The sequence below is a fragment of the Choloepus didactylus genome, chromosome 13 (assembly GCF_015220235.1).
Source record: "Choloepus didactylus isolate mChoDid1 chromosome 13, mChoDid1.pri, whole genome shotgun sequence".
NCBI lineage: Eukaryota > Metazoa > Chordata > Mammalia > Pilosa > Megalonychidae > Choloepus > Choloepus didactylus.
In genome coordinates, this window is record NC_051319.1 from 59712454 (window position 1) to 59731441 (window position 18988).

The following is an 18988-nucleotide window of genomic DNA, read 5'->3' on the forward strand; positions in this document are numbered from 1 at the left end:
TCAAAATCCACAGAACTGTACAACAGAGTGGATCTTAATGTAAACTATAGGTTTTAGCTAACAATAATGTATCAATATTGGTTCACTAATTGCAACAAATGCACCACAAAATACAAGGTGGGAATAACAGGAAAAGCTGTGTCAGAGGAGCAAAGTAACGTGGGAACTCTATGTACAACTACTTATTTTTTTCAGTAAATCTAAAACTGTTCTAAAAAATAAAGTCTATTAATTAAACAAAAATACAGTGAGATAAGAGGAATAGCAGGAAAGTGGTTAGCTAAACCTCCAGACTTCCTAGTGGAAGTAACATCTAAGTTAATTCTTAAAAGACAAATAGCTCAACTCAGTAGGATGAAGCATGGTGTAAGAAGAAGGAATATTCTTTTAGGAAGGTCCAGAGGGGATATTATCTCAGAGGGGATATTATTTTCTTGGGATAGAATAGGAACATGTTGAAAGTAAAGTAGTTATCTTAGTTCAGTTGTCTTTTTTCTTACTCCCTTGTTATGGTTTGTTTGAAATGGTTTTTTATTGTATGTTTTTTTTTTAATTTTTTTTTATATAGTTGATTTTTTTAAAAAAAAGTTAATTTAAAAAAACGAAAAAAATATGCAGAGTCCCCTTGAGGAGCTGGTGGAGAATGCAGGGGTGTTGGGCTTCCCCACCTCAATGGTTGCTGATGTGCTCACAGACAGAGGGGACTGAGCCCTCTACCACAGGACTTGCCCTTGGGAAGACTGTTGCTGCAAAGGAGATGCTAGGCCTGCCTATAAATGTGCCTAACAGCCTCTTCCCAAATGCCTCTTTTTGTTCAGATGTGGCCCTCTCTCTCTAGCTAAGCCAACTTGGCAGGTGAAATCACTGCCCTCCCCTCTACGTGGGATCTGACACCCAGGGGATTGAACCTCTCTGGCAACATGGAATATGTCTCCCAGGGAGGAATCCAGACCCGGCATCGTGGGATGGAGAACATCTTCTTGACGAAAAGGGGGAAGTGAAAGGAAATGAAATAAGCTTCAGTGGAAGAGAGATTCCAAAAGGAGCCGAGAGGTCACTCTGGTGGGCACTCTTACACACAATATAGACAAACCTTTTTAGGTTCTAATGAATTGGGGTAGCTGGTGGTAGATACCTGAAACTATCAAACTACAACCCAGAACCCATGAATCTTGAAGACGATTGTATAAAAATGTAGCTTGTGAGGGTTGACAATGTGATTGGGAAAGCCATATGGACCACACTCCCCTTTGTCTACTTTATGGATAATAAGTAGAAAAATGGGGGAAGGAAAAAAAAAAAAGAGGCACCCAGTGTTCTTTTTTAATTTAATTGTTCTTTTCCACTTTAATTTTTATTCTTATTATTTTTTGTGTGTGTGGTAATGAAAAAGTCAAAACTTAATTTTGGTGATGAAAGCACAACTATATAATGGTACTATAAACAACTGAATGTATGCTTTGTTTTGTATGACTGCATGGTATGTGAATATGTCTCAATAAAAATGAATTTTTAAAAAAAACCCTAGAAAATATAAAATTTTAATTCAATGCCAACTAATAAATCCGGATAGTAATAAAAAAAAAACATACAAAATACTTCGAACAATTAGTTTACTGGGGCTGCAGTTTAAAAGAGATATTAGGGTATAAACAAGGCTAAAGAAAAAATATAAATAGCCTTGTATGCCAGCAGAAAGGAGTTTACACTTTAAAGTTAGTAGTAAACAACCACAGGTATTAAATAGGAAATGACATGACCAGATTTATTATTGAAAAAAAAGTCATTCTGGAGAATGGATGACAAAAAGGCAAAACTAGGTATCAGGGGACTGTAGCAGAAATAAATGTCAGATTAGATGACAGCCCGAATTAAAATAATGGCAGCAGAAATAACAACTGGTGGACAATTTTTAAAACTATGAATGAAATAAGGGCAACATTGCTTGGATTAGATATAAGAAATGCAAGAGAAGACTCCATCACTGGGTTTGTAGCCCAAACACACACACACAACGTACACAGAACTGCCATTCACTGATAAATAGGAAAGAAAAGTGGACGTGGAAACTGAGAACCACACAGAGTTTTACCTCGAGTAATAGTGCAATGCCCTGTGTTTAGTTTGCAAGAGCTCACAAAATGTAATATACAAGAAATGGGTTGGGCTTTTACAATGAGGATTTATTAACTTACAAGTTTACAGTTCTGAGGCCATGAAAATGCCAAAATCAAGCCATCAACAGGCGATGGTTCTTCCCTGAAGACTGTCTAGCAGTGATCCTCAAAGCACATGGGATCTGGTGGTCTCTCCCTTCTGTCCCAAGTTTCGCTGCTTCCACCTTCTGGCTTCAGTAGCTTCCTCTCTGTTTCTGTGGTTTCTCTTTGCTTCTGTGTGTCCCTCTCTCTCAACTTCTCTGAATTTTATCTCTCAGCTTCTCTCTCTTTTCTCTCTCAGCTTTTCTGCGGCATTTTTTTTTCAAAATCTTCTGTCTGTCTTTTATCCTCTAATAAAAGACTCCAATAAGAGGATTCAGGCCCTCCCTGAATGAGGTGGGTCACATCTCAAGTTAAGAGCCTACTCACCAAAAGATCCTATTAACAATGAGTCCACACCCATGGGACTGGATTAGCTTTAAGAACATGATCTTTTCTGAGATACATAAATAGCTTCAAACCATCACATGATCTATCAATGTAAACATCCAACAAAACAACTGTATGAAGGTGAGGCAGGATAGAATCAAGGCTGTGGTCCCTGGTCTTCTATTCAGCTTCAAAAGAGTTAAAGCAAACCTGCAAAACTTCAACTGCAGACTTCATGGAGCCAAAATTTCCCCTAAAGCTCTAAAGCCTCCCAAAACCATAAACACTTGTAAAATCATGGGCCCAAAGCAAATTCTCAGTTAATGACAAAAAGCATGGGGTCATAAAGATTGCCCAACATCTGCCCAAACACAAATTTTAGATATGAAAGGGCAGGTCATAAGTTCTGATCACTGTGGTAACTGTCTCCTCCTACAACAAAAAAGACACCAGGTGTTCAAAGGTTGAGATAAGACCACAATAAAACTTTCCTATATAATAAGGCAATCCACTCCCATTCAGGGCATGCTTCTCTTTAAAGTGTCTTCTTTCTTTTTTTCTTTAATAAACTTTACTACTTATTTCTACTGGCCCCTCTCGACTCTGAATTCTTCCCATGGCAAAAAGTCACAAACCTGGTATGGGGTTCTGCCTGGCACAGTTGCCATCAGGGCACCGGCTACAAAGGCATGGATGAGCGACCAAATGCAAAAAAAACTATAGGGAATAAAACCCCTGAAAGGAAACAAATTAATGAGATTGGCATTAAGTCAAAATTTTCCCGGAGGAAATTCCCCAGTTTCTACAAAGAAAAAGGAATAGACTCAAGCAGAAAGTGACAGGCATATCGGAGTGGATTAACAAGTCATAGATAGGAGTACCAAGATACCAGAGTGGCCAGAAACTGAGAAGGGAAATCATAGGGAGAGACACAAAAGGTGAACTTCTAAAATGCATGCATAAATGCCCTTTGAATTTTTAAGAACACTAATTCCTAAACAATGTATGCTTAGGGTGAAAATGGAATACTAACAGAGCTGAGCAAAGACTTAAGCAACTGTCAGATGCTGCAGACACCAAGTCAGGATTTCAAGTTGCACTGAAATGTAATCATGTGGTAAACCTAGGGTTTTTCTGTCAAAATCCCAGTTGAACTTTAAGTGCAAAGGACTATGGCCCCAGGACTAATGGAAAACTGAAAACAAATCCATCTGAATAAAGCTTAAAACAAAGCCTCCAGGGAGAGGGCAAGATGGCAGCATGAGGAGGTGTGGAATTTAGTTACTCCTCTAGGGCAGCTGGCAAATAGCCAGGAACTGTCTGGAACAACTTTCTAGGGAACTTCTGTGACCACACACACATCATACACCAATCTGGAACGGATGGAATGCCTGAAATCATAGTGAAGAACTGTATGTTTCTCTGGTCAAGGGACTGGCACCCCTCCCCAGTGGAAGGGGAGACTGCCTTGGAGCCAGTTCCCAGAGGGAAAAAGAAGCAGTCTCTGCTGGGAGAAAGGACGATGGCTCTATGGCTCCAAATGTAGAACTAATTAATGAATTCAAATTGTTGTACAGACACTACAAACACAGATAAATCAAGAACAACCACAAAAGGAACTGGAGTTTTTGTGTTTTTTTCTTAATTTTATTTTGAAATAAATTCAAAGTTATAGGAACTGTTGCAAAAACAATACAACCCCATACACAGAACTCCAGCATTCCCTGACCCCCCTCCCTCGATACCTCGATCCACTAATTTTAACATGTTGTCACACCACTATTTCTTTCCCTCCCTCCCTCCCTCCCTCTCTCCCTATCTATCATCCATCATCTATTGCTCTGTCTTCTGAACATATGAGAGCTAGCTGCACACATTCTTGAACAATCATTATAATTCACATATACAATTCCCATGAACAAGAACATTTTTTTATGCAATCCCATTAAGTACAGCTAAGAAGTACAAGAGATTCAACAATGATACGAAGCTTACATTCTATATTTCTTTTTCCTTATGTCTCAACTGTGTCCCTTTGAGCCTCCTGTCCTCCATCCTCAGATCCCATCCAGGGTCATCCTTGGCATTCAACTGTCATCTGCTTAGACTTTTTTTTTTTTCCTCAATTGTAGAAACACATATACAGCCTAAATCTTCCCATTCCAACACCTCCCTAGCCTTCCATTAGCAGGATTAATCACATTTAGAATGTTGTAATGCTATCACCTTCCCACCATCCATTACTAGAAATTGCCCTTCACTCATACATAGAACTTTACATCCCAAATCACCAGGACACACATTTTTCTCTAGTGATCACAGATCTTTCTCCAGAATGGACCATATGCTGGGTCCACTCATTTCTTAGCTCCCCATTACCCCTTCTCCCGTTTCTCTTAACCCATACTCTACTTTTCATCTCTATGGTCATATTCTCTGATAATTTCTTTGTGTTTACCGTGGGGCTTAAAATTAAACTTTTAAATCCATAACAATCTTGTTTTTCTTTGATACCAACTTAATTTCAATAGGACACATAAACTATGTACCTACACTCCTCCATTCCCCCACCGTTACATAGTTCTTGTCAAAAATTACATATTTTACGTTGAGTTCAAAACCACTGATTTGTCATTAGAATCTATGTATTTTATCATGTAGGAAGTAAACAGTGAAGTTACAATTCAAACATTATTGACTTCTATTTGTATTCCATTGTGGTCAGAGATTGTGCTTTGAATATGTTCAATTGTTTTGTTTTTTTTAATTTATTGAGGCTTGTTTTATGTCCCAGCATATGGTCCATTCTGGAGAAAGATCCGTGATCACTAGAGAAAAATGTGTGTCCTGGTGATTTGGGATGTAAAGTTCTATATATGTTTGTTAAAATTCTCTATATCTCTCTCTCCTTTCTTTGTTTCTCTGTCAGTAGGGCTCCCTTTAGATCTGAAGTAGGGTAGGTCTTTTATTGGCAAACTCTCTCAGCATTTGTTTGTCTGTGAAAAATTTAAGCTCTCCCTCAAATTTGAAGGAGAGTTTTGCTGGATAAAGTATTCTTGGTTGGAAATTTTTCTCTCTAAGAGTTTTAAATATGCAATGACACTGCCTTCTCATCTCCATGGTGGCCACTGAGTAGTCACTACTTAGTCTTATGTTGTTTCCTTTGTATGTGGTGGGTTGCTTTTCTCTTGCTGCTTTCAGAACTTGCTCCTTCTCTTCAGTATTTGACACTCTGATCAGAATATGTCTTGGAGTGGGTTTATTTGAGTTTATTCTATTTGGAGTTCACTGGGCATTTATGCTTTGTGTATTTATATTGTGTAGAAGGTTGGGGAAGTTTTCCCCAACAATTTCTTTGAATACACTTTCTAGAACTTGACCCTTTCTCTTCCCCTTTTGGGACACCAATGAGTCTTAGATTTGGACGTTTTATTTTATCTATCGTATCCCTGGGATCCTTTCTGATTTTTTCGATTTTTTTCTCCATTCTTTCCTTTGTTCTTTCATTTTCTGTTCTGTGGACCTCTAGGACACTAAGTCGTTCTTCAGCTTCCTCTAATCTTGTATTATAAGTATCCAGAGTCTTTTTAATTTGGCCAACAATTTCTTTTATTTCCATAAGATCTTCTATTTTTTTATTTACTCTTGCAATTTCTTCTTTATGCTCTTCTAAGGTCTTCTTTATGTCCCTTTTATCCTGTTCCATGGTCTGCTTCATGGCTTTTATATCCTGTGCCACGTTTTCATTCCTCAATTGTAATTGTTTGATTAATTGTGCCAAGTACTGTGTCTCTTCTGAGATTTTGATTTGGGTGTTTGGAATCGGGTTCTCCATATCGTCTGGTTTTATCACATGCATTAAGATTTTCTGTTGTTTTTGGCCTCTTGGCATTTGCTTTGCTTCATAGGGTTCTTTCAAGTTGTAAAAAAAAAATACCAATCTAATTTTTCAGAAATACAAGTTGGTTGCAAACACTTTCTCCAACTAACCAGCAGATGGCGTCTGCGAGTCACCTATACTCCTCAAGTCAGTTATCCCCAACTCTATCTCTGCAGTGTGTGGGGAAATGATTTTGTGGGGTTCAGTTGGTGAACTCAGTTTGGGTTTGTTCTTGGAGCTATCCGCCCTGAACATGGGGGCGTGTGTGTGGTCAGGGAGGCAGGGCAGCTTTAATATTCAAACACCCTACGTGTTCCCAGAGATTCAAGGCTGTTGCAAGAGTCTAAGCCTTCATTTCAGTTTTGCCCCAGATTTTCTCTGTCGCTGATCAACAAACCACTGACATTGACGTAGAGCCCCTGGGTTTTCCGAGCAGGCCCCCCTTCTCAGCTGTGATCTTCCAGGACGTCTGCTGAGGGAAGGCTGTGCTACGTCACTAGTGCGCGTCAACCCTCTGGGGAAGCCCCGGGCCACCAGGCCCTGCAGGGGCACCCCTAGCCTGATGCAAAGATTAGCCTGTAATTCTTGACTGGTGTGAGTTCTGAATGAAAGGCAGGTAGTAGAGCTAGGCCCCACCCCTTTCCTCTTAGAGAAGATAGATGCCTTAGGTGGAGGTCATTAGCATTTCAGTGGTCTCTCTGCCTGTGCTATACCCTTGCCTGGGTCACAGAACTGGGAACTGAAAATGGCTGAGGCTTTCTCCACTGAGTCAAAAAAGGAACAGAGCTAGTCCAAGGCAACCCTCTGGGTCTCCAAGGTCAAACGTCACCCAAAGCCTCTGTCTAATTGTTGGGGATTCGTATCTCATAGTGAGCAGTTCACACTCACTAATTAAAACCCCAGTTGGAGCTCAGCTGAGCTATATTCACTTGCTGGGAGAAAGCTTCTCTCTGGCACCATGAAGCTTTGTAGCTCGGGCTGTGGGGGAGGGGTCTCCCGATTTGGATCCGCAGTTTTTACTTACATATTTTTTGCTGTGATCTCGGGCAATCCTCCCAATTCAGTTAGTGTATGATGAGTGGACAGTCACATTTTTCCCCCTGCAGTTATTCCAGGTTATTTACTAGTTGTTTCTGGTTTTTTCAGTTGTTCCAGGGGGACTACTTAGCTTCCACTCCTCTCTATGCCGCCATCTTAGATCCTCTGTAACTGGAGTTTTTTTCACCCCAGCACAGATGAGACAGAGCTTTAAAAAAAAAAAAAAGAAAAGAAAAGAAAAAAAAAAAAAACAGACATTTGGAGGTGGAGGAGCTTAGAATGCTGGGCCCTAAGAAAAAGAGGTGCACAGAAGCGGGTACAAACTCCAACTCTAGACTGGCAAACCCAGGGAGCTAGGATCTAGAGCTGTAAAAGCTTTTTTTTTTTTTTTCTTTCTCTCAATTTCTGTTTTTTTCTTTTGTTTTTCTACTTTTCAATAGCCCATTAGTGCTGCAGGAACTTTCAGGTAACAACACTTCCCCAGGCAAGGGCAGAATTAAGGTATATCTGAGAGTAACTAGTTAGGTGAAGGAAATAATTTCCTAAAGGGCATATCTTAAAGTAATCTCTACTAGGAGCAACAGAAAGTAGCTCAGCCAAGCAACAGACATGGGTTTAATCCCAGCAGAGAAGGCAGAAGTGATGGAAAACAATAAAATGAAATAAAATTTAAAAAAAATAATAAAAGAGGTTTTTGGAGTTGGCAGAGCTCAGACTGCTGGTAAGGGGCTGTGCCCAAGAAAAGGGATACTCAGAACTAGCTACCAAGTCCAGCTCCTGGCTGGCAAACCTTGGGGGCTGCAGAAAGGCTATGAAAAGAAATTTCTGTTTTACTCCCTTGTTTCTTTTTTTTCATTTTTTTTTTTTGCCTTTTTTTTTTAGCTTTTCTTCCTTTTAAGAACTATTCTAAGTAGCTCATTAGAGAAGCCTCAGGTATTTTCAAATTCAGTTGGACCCAGGAAATGCTGGAGCTAAGAGATGTCTGAGAGACAAAAATGAGTCAACTGGGGGAGATAATTCCCTAAAGGGCACATATGCTCTAAGAAAAAGAGGCAGCAGGACCCAGCTCAAGTGACAGCTCTCTTTCATAGAACTTGAACCCCAGGGCCTGGAAAATAGAAACAGCTTGAGTAAGCCAAACACCTGACAAGGACAGGGGCTGCTGTGGATTAGAGTTGTCACATAGCTTTACAATGGTGGGGATTGTAGGCTGACAGGCACCACCTACTGCACAGGATAGGAAAACCACAGAGTTTACAGGCTTCACAGGAGAGTCAGACAATTTGCCGGATCTCATTCTCAGGAACATGACACTGATTACTCAATCTTCCCAAGAACTGGGCCTGTCTGGACCAGGAAAATCTGATTGGGGTCTATCACATCTGGGGAGACCCCCTCATAAAAAGGTTCTCTGTAGGCAGGGCAAGAACCAGAAAAACAAGGGCTGAAAAATTCTGATCAATTAAACAGAAGTTACACTAGAGGTCTAGAATAAATTGAACTCCAAAGAACAGATAGAAAACAAAGCCAACCAACAAGAAAACCCCAGGTAAAAGAGTGAAAACAATCTCCAGAATAAACTAATCAAGAATATCAGATGCTGAGATAGCAGAAAATCACAAATCATATTAGGAAGCATGAAAATATGGACCAGGCAAAGAAACAAACTAACACTTCAACTGGAATGCAGGAGTTGAAAGAACTAATTAAAGATGTTCAAAGAAATCTTATAAATCAACTGAACAAACTGAAGTAAAATGTGGAAAAAGATGAATAATATAAAGAAGACACTATGTGACCACACAGAAGATTGTAAGCTTGAAAAAAACAAATGGAAGAATGTGTTGGAATGAAATGCACAATAGAAGAAATGAAAAACACAATGGAGACATGAAACAGCAGATTTGAAGGGGCAGAAGAAAGGATTAGTGAACTAGAAGACAGAACATCTGAAATCACACACAGAAAAGAATAGACAGGGAAAAGAACAGAAAATACAAGCAGGAACTCAGGGAACTGAATGACAACATGAAGTGCACAAATATACACATTATGGGTGTCACAGAAGGAGAAGATAAGGGAAAAGGGGCAGAAAGAATAATGGAAAAAATAATCACTGAAAATTCCCGAACCTTACGAAAGACATAAAATTACAGATTCAAGAAGCACAGTAAAACCCAAAATGAACAGATCCAAAGAGATTAAATCCAAGACACTTACTGATCAGAATGTCCAATGTCAAAGACAAAGAGAGAATTCTGAAAACAGCAACAGAAAAGAGACCCATCACATACAAGGGAAGCTCAATAAGACTATGCACAGATTTCTCCATGGAAACCATGGAGACGAGAAGGCAATGGTATGATATAGTTAAGATACTGAAAGAGAAAAACAGCCAACAAGAATTCTATATACAGCAAAACTGTCCTCTAAAATGAGGGATTTAAAATATTTTCAGACAAATAGACACTGAGAGAGTTTGTGAACAAGAAACCTGCTCTACTAGAAATACTAAAGGGAGGGCTACAGATTGATAGGAAAAGACAGGAGAGGTTTAGAGAAGAGTGTAGAAATGAAGACTTTAAGGAAGGGTAAAGGAGATAGAAAAAAAAAATAATATGCAACATATAGAATCCAAAAGACAAAATGGCAAAAGTACTGCCCTTAGAGTAGTAACATTAAATGTTAATGGATTAAGTTCCCCAATAAAAACATATAGACTGGGAGAATGGATTTAAAGAAAAAAAAAAAAAAAGACCCATCTATGTGCTGCCTACAAGAGACTCACTTTAGATAAAAGGAGAAAAATAGGTTGAAAGGGAAAGGCTGGAAAAAGATGTTTCATACAAACAACCAGAAAAGGGTGGAGGTAGTTATATTAATAGCAAACAAATTAGACATCAATTGTAAAATAATTAAGAGACAAAGGAGGACACCATATATTAATAAAAGGGACAATTCACCAAGAAGACATAATTGTAAATTTTATGCACTGAGCAAGAGTGCCCCAAAATACACGAGGCAAACACTGACAACACTGTAATACACAGCTCTACAATAATAGTTAGAGACTACAATACACTGTTCTCATCAATGGACACAACATCTGGATAGAGGATCAACAAAGAAATGGAAATGTTGAATTGTATGAAAAATGAACTAGACTTCACAGACATTTATAGAACACTACACCCCACAACAGCAAGATACACATTTTCTCAAGTGCTCATGGATCATTCTCCAGGATAGACCACATGTTGGGTCATGAAGCAAGTCTCAGTAAATGTAAAAATACTGATGTTATACAAAACACTTTCTCAAATCATAGTGGAATGAAGTTGGAAATCAGTAACAGGCAGAAGACAAAAAATTCACAAATATATGGAGACTAAACAACAAGTGGGTAAAGGAAGAAATTACAAGAGAAATTAGGAAATATCCAGAGGCAAACGAAAATGAAAACACAACATATCAAAACTTATGGGATGCAGCAAACATGGTGCTGAGATGGAAATATATTGCCATAAATGCCTATATTAAAAAAGAAGAGGAAAAATTGAGGAATTAACTGTTCAACTGGAGGAATTAGGGAAAGAACAGCAAACTAGCCCCAAAGCAAACAGAAGGAAAAAATTCACAAAATTAGAGCAGAAATACATTAAATTGACAATATGAAAACAACAGCGAATCAACAAAACCAGAAATTGGTTCTTTGACAAAATCAATAAAATGGATGGAACCTTAGCTAGGCTAACAGAAAGAAAAATAAAACAAGAGCATGCAAATAAAATCAGAAATGAGAAAGGGAACATAATTACTGAACACACAGAAATAAAGGGGTTAATGAGAGGATACTATGAGCAACTATATGCTAATAAACTAAACAACTTAGATTAAATGGACACTTCCTAGAAAAGCATGAACAACCAACACTGATTTGAGAAGAAAGAGATGATTTCAACAAAGCAATCACAAGTAAAGAGATGGAATGAGTCATCAAAAAGCTCCCAAGAAAGAAAAGTCCAGGACCAGATGGCTTTGTGTGTGAATTCTACCAAGAACTGAAGAAAGAATTAGTATCAATCCTGATCAAACTCTTCAAAAAAATTGAAGAGGAGGAAAGGCAACCTAACTCATTATATGAAGCCAACATAACTCTAATATCAAATCAAAGATACTACAAGAAAAGAAAATTGTAGAACAACCTCTTTAATGAATAAGGATGTAAACGTCCTCAACAAAATACTCAAATCAAATCCAGCAGCCCATCAAAAGAATTATACACCGTAACCAAGTGGGATTAATTCCAGGTGTGCAAGGCTGGTTCAATACAAGAAAATCAAGTAATGTAATATACCATTTCAAAAATAACAAAGCGGGAGGAGTCAGAAGATGGTGGCATAGAGAGGAGTGGAATTTAGTCAGTCTCCTGGAACAAGTAGTAAACAACCAGGAACAACTAGTAAATCATCTAGAATAACTGCTGGGAGACAACCGTGGCTGTCCACACATCATACACCAACCTGGATCAGGAGGAATGCCTCAGATCACAGCATAGAATCTGTAAGTAAAACCTGCAGAACCGTGCCGGGAACCCCAACCCCCACGGCAGCCAAACTGCAAAGCCTTGCTGTGCTAGAAGCTAGCAGCACTGTCCGCGCGGAGTGAGTGAATATAGCTCAGCTGAGCTCCAACTGGGGTTTTAATTAACAAATGTAGACAGCAGAATACAAGCTAAAAAAAGCCAACAAGCAGACAGAGGCTTTTAGTGATGACTGACCTTTAGTGATGACTGGGAGGGTAAGCCCAGAAGACTGGGTGTTATCTATGGCAGATGAGTGAAACTGGGGGCCATGTACTGGTTCCAAAAGGGGGCTTCCTGTCTCTCTTTCCCTCTCTCAACCTGAGGGGCTCAGAGGAGAGAGTCGCAGCCATTTTCAGTGGAGAGAGCCACAGATATTTTCAGTTCCCAGAGCTCTGACACAGACAGGGAGGGGTGGAGATAACAGAGTCAGAGAGACACTGATTCAAATGTAAATGACAAATACCTAGGGGGTTTATCTTCCCTAGGTGTAAGGAGGTGTGGCCCAGCTTTCCCTTCAGAACAAGACCCCAGAGCCTGGGGGAAAACAGCCAAAACTGAAACTGAAGGGACCAAACCTCCTTACAGTAGTATGGAGTGACAGGCTGACAGGCGCCACCTGCTGGGCAACACAGGAAAAGCACAGCAACTGGCGACCTCACAAGGTCTGTCAATCTTCTAAGACATACCCTCAGGGAAACCCTCCTGAGACCTGAGCCCGTGCTGGTCTGGGAAAATCTGATTGGGGTAACCAAGGAAACCAGACGCCTAAAAAACAGAAAACTACACCCTACACTAAGAAAAACAAAGCTATGTTTCAGTCAAAGGTACAAATTTATCCCTCAGACAAGATACACAAGATATTGTGTCACTTTAATGAAACAATCTAATAAGATTTTCAAAGAAATGCACTAAACCAAATCAATAAGTTCAGGGAAGATATAACAAAAGAGAAAAAGGCTATAAAGAAAACACTGGGTAAACATGAGGTAGAAATCACAAATTTGAAAAAAAAAACAACTGGCAAAATCTATGGAAATGAAAGCCACAATATAAGAGATGAAAAACACAATGGGAACATAAAACAGCAGATATCAAGAGGCAGAAGAAAACACTCAGGAACTGGAGAACAAGATGCCTGAAATCCTACACACAAAAAAACAGATAGAGAAAAGAAAGGAAAAATATGAGCAACGTCTCAAGGAACTGAATGACAACATGAAACACATGAATATATGTGTCATGGGTGTCCTGGAAAAAGAGAAGGAAAATGTGGCAGAAGCAATAATACAGGAAATAATAAAAATTTCCCATCTCATGGAAGATATAAAATTACAGCTTCAAGAAGCACAGCATACCCCAAACAGATCTGAATAGACCTATGCCAAGACACTTAATAATCAGATTATCAAACGTCAAAGACAAAGAGAGAATCCTGAAAGCACCAGGAGAAAAGCGATCCATCACACACAAAGAAGCTTGATAAGATTATGTGTGGGTTTCTCAGTAGAAATCATGGAGGCAAGAAGGAAGTGGTGTGATATATTTAAGATACTGAAAGAGAAAAACCACCAACCAAGAATCCTATATCTGGCAAAACTGTCCTTCAAATATGAGGGAGAGTTTAAAATATTCTCTGACAAACAGATAATGACAGAGTTTGTGAACAAGATACCTGCTCTATAGGAAATACTAAGGAGAGCACTACAGGCAGAAAGGAAAAGACAAGAGTGAGAGGTTTGGAGCACAATTTTGGGTGATGGTAGCACAGCAATGTAAGTACACTGAAGAAAGATGACTATGAGTATGTTTGAAAGAGGAAGGTAAGGACCATGTGGGACATCAGAAGGAAAGAGGAAAGATAAAGACTGGGACTGTATAAATCAGTGAAACCTATAGTGCTCAACAATTCTGATAAAATATACAAATATGTTTTTACAAGAGGGAGAACAAATGAATGTCAACCTTGCTAGGTGTTAAAAATAGGGAGATACTGGGGGGAAAATACAATCAATGCACACTAGAGATTATAGTACACAGAAACTTTGTTATTATGCTTCCTTTAATGTAACAAAGGAAATATAACAAAGCTAAATGCCTTTAAGAAGGGGACATAAGGGAGGGGTACAGTACTCTTGGCATTGGTAATATTGTCTGACTCTTTTATTCTACTTCGGTTTAATTCTACCTTTCATTTGTTGGTTTTTAGCTATCCCTTTTTTTCTTTCTTTCTCTCTTTTTTCTTTCTACCTTCATTGACTCTTCCTCCTTCTTTGTGGAAGAAATGGAGATGTCCTTATATAGATAGTACTGATGGTGGTAAATACATAAATATGTAACAGGGAACCATCGATTGTTTACTTAGGATGGAAAATATGCTGGATAAACAAAACTGTCTTTTAAAAAAACAGGCTGACAGAGAAACCTTGAGGGCACTACATTGAGTGAAATAAGTCAGACACATAAGGACAAATACTGAATGGTCTCACTGATATGAACTAATTATAATATGTAAAACCATAGACACGAAATATAAGTTAACAGCAGATAGAACAAGGCTAAAGAATGGGGAGCAGTTGCTTATTATGAGCAGAATGTTCATCTAGGTTGAACCTAAGTGTTTGGAAATGGACAGAGGTGGTGGTAGCACGTTACTGTGAGAATAACTAACAGTGCTGAATGGCGTGTGAATGTGGTGGAAAGGGGAAGCTTAGAGTCTCGTATTTCACCAGAAGGAAAGCTGGAGGTTAAAACATAGGAATGTATAAAACTGTAAATCTTGTGGTGAACAATCTCTGTGATTAAATGTACAAATATTAGAAATCTCTCATGAACAAACAAATGTATGACACTATAACAAGAAGCTAATATTAGAGGGGTATATAGGGAAAAATATACCTATTGCAAACTATGTACCACAGTTAACAGCATTTTAACATTCTTTCCTCAATAGTTAACAATTGTACTACAGCAATATTATGAGTCAATAATGGAGGGGGGAGGCATGGTTCCGGGGAGGGGAAGAACTGAGTTTTCTTTTTTGTCTTTATTTCTTTCCTGGAATAATTAAAATGTTCTAAAAATTGGAAAAAAATTAATTGTGATGATGGATGCACAGCTCTATGATGGTACTGTGGGCAACTGATGGTGCACTTCGGATCTGTGGATAATTGTATGGTATGTAAACAATCTCAATAAAATTAAAAAAAAAAGATTTAAGAGACATATCAACCAAATGCAATGTGTGGACTCCAGATGTTTATTCAACAAGACAATTATAAAAGAACTATGTTTTTTAGTAAATTTACATGTAAACTGGATATTTGATCGTATTAAATATTTATCTAGATGTGATAATGGTGTTGTGGTTATGTGTTTAAGAAAAATGAGGCCCTATCTTTTATGGATACAAACTGAAGTATTTATAGATAAAATGATAGAATGTCTCGGATATGCTTTAAAAATAATACAGGAAGGGAGGGGATAATCAGTAGGAGGACAGATGACACAAGGTTGGCTATGTGTTGATAAATTGCTGAAGCTAGGTGATGGATACATAGGGGTTGTTATACTATTCACTCTACTTTTGTATACATTTGAAATTTTCCATAATAAAAGTGTTAAGTATGAAAAAAAAAAAGCAGAAAAACCACGATTATCTTGATGCAGAAAATGCATCTGACAAAATTCAACATCCTTTCTTGATGAAAACACACAAAAGGATAGGAATAGAAGGACCTTACTCAATATGACAAAGGCAACATATGAAAAACCCACAGCTAACATGATACTCAATGGGGAAAGAGTGAAAGCTTTCCCTCTAAGATAAGGAACAAGACAAGGATGCCCACTGTAACCACTGTTATTCAACACTGAGCTGGAAGTTCTAGCTAGAAAAATTAGGCAAGAAAAAGAAATGAAAAGCATCCAAATTAGAGAGGAAGAAGTAAAACTTTTACCATTTGCAGATGACATGATCCTATATGTAGAAAATCCAGAAAAATATACAGCAAAGCTACTAGAGCTAATAAATGAATACAGCAAAGTGACAGGGTACAAAATCAACATGCAAAAATCAGTAGTGTCCCTATATACCAGTAATGAGAAACATGAGGAAGAAATCAAGAAAAAAATTCCATTTACAGTATCAACCAAAAGAATCAAATATTTAGGAATTAACCTAGCCAAGGCCACAAAAGACCTATACTCAGAAAACTATAAGAAATTGCTAAAAGAAATCACAGAGGACCTAAATAAATGGAAGAACATACCGTGTTCATGGACTGGAAGACTAAATATAGTTAAGATGTCAATTCCTTCCCAAATTGATTTATAGATTCAATACAATACCAATTAAAATCACAACAACTTACTTTGCAGAAATAGAAAAACCAATAACCAAATTTATTTGGCAAGGCAGGGTGCCCCAAATAGCCAAAAATATCTTGAGAAAGAGGAATGAACTGGGAGGTCTCACAGTACCTGTCTTTAACGCATATTACAAAGCTACAGTGGTCAAAACAGGATGGTACTGTCATAAACACAGATATACTGATGAATGGAATCCAATTGAATGTTCAGAAATGAACCCTCCCAAATATTGGCAATAGATCTTTGATAAGGCAGTCAAGCTAATACAACTGGGACAGAGCAGACTCATCAATAAATGGCATTTGGAGAACCGGATATCCATATCCAAAAGAATGAAAAAGGATCCCCATCTAATACCTTACCCAAAAATTAACTCAAAATGGATCAAAGACCTAAACATTGAAGAGTAAATACAAATGGCTCAAAAACATATGATAAGATGCTTAACTTCAATGGCTATTAGGGAAATGTAAATCAAAACCACAATGTGATACCATCTCACACCTCTTAGAATGACTGTTATCAAAAAAAAAAAAACAAAAACAAAATTACAAGTGCTGGAGAGGATGTGTAGGAACAGGCACACTTATTCACTGTTGGTGGGAATGCAGAATGGTGCAACTACTCTGGAAGGCAGTGTGGTGGTTTCTCAGGAAGCTAAGAATGGAATGCTGTGTGAAAAATAGGACACAGACACTTGTAAACCGATGTTTATAGCAGCATTATTCATGATTACCAAGAGACAGAAACAGCCCAAATGTCCATCAGTGGATTAGTGGATAAACAAATTGTGGTATACCCATACGATGGAATGTTGTGCAGCTGTAAGACAAAATAAAGTAACAGAGCATATGACAATGTGGATGAAACTTGAGGATGTTCTGTTGAGCGAAATTAGCCAGAAACAAAAGGAAAATACTGTATGGTCTCACTAACATTAACTAACATTAATGAGCAAACTTTGAGATTAAAGCTGAGAACACAGGTTATCAGGAGATAGAAAGAGGGGAGAGATGGGGCATTTGATGCTGAAAGAGTATAGAATATTCAACAGGATTGACTGTATAGATCCAGAAATGGATAGGACAATACTGCGTGATGGCAGCACAATATTATAAGTACACTGAACTAAGATGACTGTATGGTTGTAAAAGGAAGGCTAGCAGCACGTGTGACACCATAAGGAAAGACAGAAGATAAAGACCTGGACTGTAAACCTCAGTGAAACCTAGAGTGGCCAATGATGGTGATTACATGTACAAATATATGAATGTTTTCACATGGGGGAGAACAAATGAATGGCAACTTTGCAAAGTGTTGAAAATTGGATGGTATCGAAGAAAAACTACAATCAATATACACGACAGTCTATAGTTAATGGCAACATTGTAATATACTCACATTAATTGTAACAAAAACAACATACAAAGCTAAATGTCTAAAAGAGAGGGCTATAAAAGAGGGGTATGGGATTCTTGGTGGAGGTGATGGTGGTGTCTGACCTTTATATTTTATTTTATTTTTTCTCTTTTTTATTATTATTTTAATTTTTTTGGAGTAATGAATGTGTTCAAGGGCTGATTGTGGTGATGAATGCACAACTATACGATCATACTGTAATCAACTGATTGTATACTGTGGATGATTGTATGGTATGTGAATGTATCTCAATAAAATTGCATAGGAAAAAAAAAACAGAGGGATACAAGTGCTGGAGAAAGTGTGGAGAAAGAGATATACCCAGAGCAAAAGATAATACCCATTCACTGTAGGTGGGGAAGTAGAATAGTGTAGCCCATATGTAAGGTAGTGTGGTGGTTGCACAAGAAGCTATCTACAGGGCTGCCATAAATTCTTGCAACCTATTTATTGGGTATATATTTGGAAGACCTGAGAGCACATATACAAATGGACATTTGCACACCGGTGTTTATGGCAGCAGAATTCACGATTCGCAATGGATGGAGGGGGCCTAAGGGTACATCAACCGATGATCTGAATGGTGAACTGTGGTGAATGCATACAATAGAATACTGAGTGGCTGCCAGAAGGAATGAAGTTGTGAGGCATGCACTCAGTAAAATGGACCTTGAGGACAGCAATTTGAGTGAAATAAGCCAGAAAAAAAAAAAAGACAAACATTATAATAGCCTCACTAATATGGACTAACTATAATGTGCAAACTCTGAGAACTGAATCTGAGAGCACAGGCTATCAGGGGAAGGCTTACTATAAAGGTCCCTAGATTGTAAGCTCTTACAACAGTCACATCTGTTCCTGAGTTGTAATGGTTATCATTACATTCTGAGATGCTGAGATCTCTGTGTATAACCTGTTTGGTCCCTGGAACTTCGGATATCTGTGTGACACCTGAGATTCACAGCTAGAGTCTGGCAGCTATAAAAGTCAGTATTACCCCATACAGCAACTAATTAAAAAGGTGAAAAAGAGTTTAGACTTCAATTAGAGACATGAATGAAGCTGATCTGATTAGGACTAAGGCAAATCAGACTACCGGGTAAAGGACAATAC

The 18988-nt window shown here is 38.3% G+C and overlaps 1 protein-coding gene across 2 annotated transcripts in view; it reads right to left on the reverse strand.

Annotated features, from left to right (window-relative positions):
* The window catches only part of DTWD2 (DTW domain containing 2), a 232896-nt gene that overhangs the window by 119033 nt on the left and 94875 nt on the right, over positions 1-18988 (reverse strand). The window lies entirely within an intron of this gene.